Raw genomic sequence first — 2,500 nt, 5'->3', positions numbered from 1 at the left:
AAAAAATACCATTAATGTGGTTGGGTATTCGATATTTTAGTTTCCCAAAAGAAGAAAAAACGAAGAAATGGTGTGTACTTGAAAACGCGCAGACGATGTTAACTGGAAGCATAATTCAATTTAGTCAGTCCATTTTAAAGCAGAGGACTATGCTGATGACGTTGAAAATTTACATTTCAAAACGAGTTATTTCCAACCTTTTAACAATAAAAAATAGTGTGGAAAATCTTTTTTTAGCGCTTATAATAACTTTTAGAGGTGTTGTAAGTTTGTAACCCTTTAAAAAGTGGTCGTGACGCTTTGGAATGTATGCAACTCGGTTATAAATATTGTATTTTTTTTTTACATATATACAATTGCTGGTCATGTCAGTATGTCTTATATATCTGGTGGTTTTTGACATTTGTTTTTTCTCTTGGTAGAACCACTAATTGACCAAAGTCCACCATACAATAACCAAATACAGCCAGGGAAAGTAGTAGCAAATCGATTTCCCGGAAGAACGGTTGCTGTAGTTTTGCTCCTGAAGTGATCTGTTATTTATTGTTAATTACGCTTACTTTGTCCATTTTTATGTTTCTTTTTGGCATATACAGTGCAGTGGTAAAAATTTAACCATGGAATCCGGCAAGTTCAGACAGTCACAGGGAAGTTCTGCAAGGAAGCAAGAAAAGTTTCGGAAAAAAAACGTGATAAAAAAGAATTTGTGAGGCTATAAGGAAAGAAGGCAATAAAGAAGAGCAAAAATGGGAAAAATAAGTTCATTTCAGGAAAAGAAAGTACTATTGCTGAAGAGAGAGAGAGAGAGAGAGAGAGAGAGAGAGAGAGAGAGAGAGAGAGAGAGAGAGAGGAGAGAGAGAGAGAGAGAGAGAGAGAGAGAGACTTACTGTCCCGGAAGGGCACAACTTCCTTAGTGCCATTTGGTTTTTGGCGAGGAGTGCCATTGAGGAAAAGGAAGGCACTCACTACTGGATTAAAAAAAAAAAAAAAAAAAAAAAAAACTCCAATGATTTGATGCTTTGAGGACACCTCAGCAGTAAAGCAATTTGCCGGCAAAGGTGCAAGAAGGAAATCAAGACGAAAATTACAGTGGTGCCTAGAAACAACCTCATGGTAAGTTAGAGCCCATAATTACTTGTTTACTTGTTTTGGGTTTAAATCCAGCCCACCACTTAAGTCGAGTAGAGTCCATATTAATCATCTAACGAAACATTTTCATTATAACTTATACAATTCTTTGGTTGTAACATCTTCCAAATCATATGATCTTGTGAAAAGTAATGTCTTTAGTTTCTTCTTAAATTCAATTGCTCCCTTTAGGTCCTTCATTTCAGTTGGCAGTTTATTATAATGTCTAGGCGCACAGTAGCTAAAAGCCCTTTCACCAAATTTACTATTTGTTCTTGGTTCAGATAGCCTATGTTTGTCACTCATGTGTCTTGTGTTAACATTTGTTTCTAGTTCTAGTTTATTCAGGCATTCTTTTAGATATTTTGGTTCAGTATCTTAAACGTTAGTAAGAGTAGCTTGTATTCAATTCTCGCTTTTGTTATAAATATTTTTCAAAATGATTGATTAGCTGCCCGCAGTATCATTATGTGTTGAAGAAGAGTTTTATGCTGGGAAATTAAAAGTTTCAATAAAGGTATAAGTATGTTACAAGTATATCCGAACTTTAAACGTCCGTAGCCAATTTTTTTTTTTCTAAAAAATCAAGTTTTTCACATATTTGCTTGAAACTTCTCATGGATGTTGATATTAGTCGTAGTATATAAAGGAAATATTTTTTTTGGCAAACTGAAATTTGACCTTGTCATTTGGAATTAAAAAAAAAAATCCTAGATTTTCGTGACATAATATTTCATTATACAGTATTTAGGGAAATAACCAAAAAAAAAAAAAAATGTTCTGATATTTCTATTATGGTTAAAGTACATCCGTGACAAATTTCGTATCTGTAGCACAATTAATAAAGCCTGTAGGATATTTTTAGAATTTTTTTTCTTTACTTTTTATATATGACGTCACAGCGCTGTTATTTCATTATATCGCGCTGACACAATATTTGGAATCATATTTACCATAATCCACGAAAGTTTCAAAATATCAAATTCTTCTTTTTTGCCGATTTTTTTCCTACTTTAGGTTTGGCACCCCCCTTAAAGACAACAGTAGAGAACTATAATTTGATAGTCGTAATTTACAGTAGGTGTCACAGACGGTAAAATATTTTAGGAAAATAGAGCGAAGGGAAGAAATGTATCATGCGGGGTTACGGCAAATTGCTCAACTTGAAACTTACCAATAGGTGAAAAAAAGAGGGGGGGGGGTTGACAGCCTCTTCATTCACTGCACTTTTTTTTTTTTTTTGGGGGGGGGGGGGTTCAATTCCCAGGAGTTGGTACTTCATGTCATCAACATAGTCCTCTGCTCTAAAATGGACTGAACAAATTAGAGTATGCTTCCAAACAACATCGTCTGCGTGTTTTGCAAGCATACA

General features: G+C 34.4%; 2 protein-coding genes across 3 annotated transcripts in view; one reads left to right on the top strand and one right to left on the bottom strand.

Annotated features, from left to right (window-relative positions):
• Positions 1-2,500, bottom strand: part of LOC137619573 (lysosomal alpha-mannosidase-like) — a 52,452-nt gene that overhangs the window by 5,037 nt on the left and 44,915 nt on the right. The gene's annotated exons all lie outside the window — the stretch shown is intronic.
• Positions 907-2,500, top strand: part of LOC137619575 (serine/threonine-protein kinase Nek8-like) — a 135,975-nt gene continuing 134,381 nt past the window's right edge. Inside the window, exon 1 of the mRNA XM_068349721.1 lies at positions 907-1,113. The gene's annotated coding sequence lies outside the window, so the exon portion shown is untranslated. The remainder of the gene's footprint in view (positions 1,114-2,500) is intronic.

Source organism: Palaemon carinicauda, chromosome 26, assembly GCF_036898095.1.
Source record: "Palaemon carinicauda isolate YSFRI2023 chromosome 26, ASM3689809v2, whole genome shotgun sequence".
Classification (NCBI taxonomy): domain Eukaryota; kingdom Metazoa; phylum Arthropoda; class Malacostraca; order Decapoda; family Palaemonidae; genus Palaemon; species Palaemon carinicauda.
Note: the sequence above shows the minus strand (reverse complement) of the source record. Positions and strands in the feature narration are given on the sequence as shown.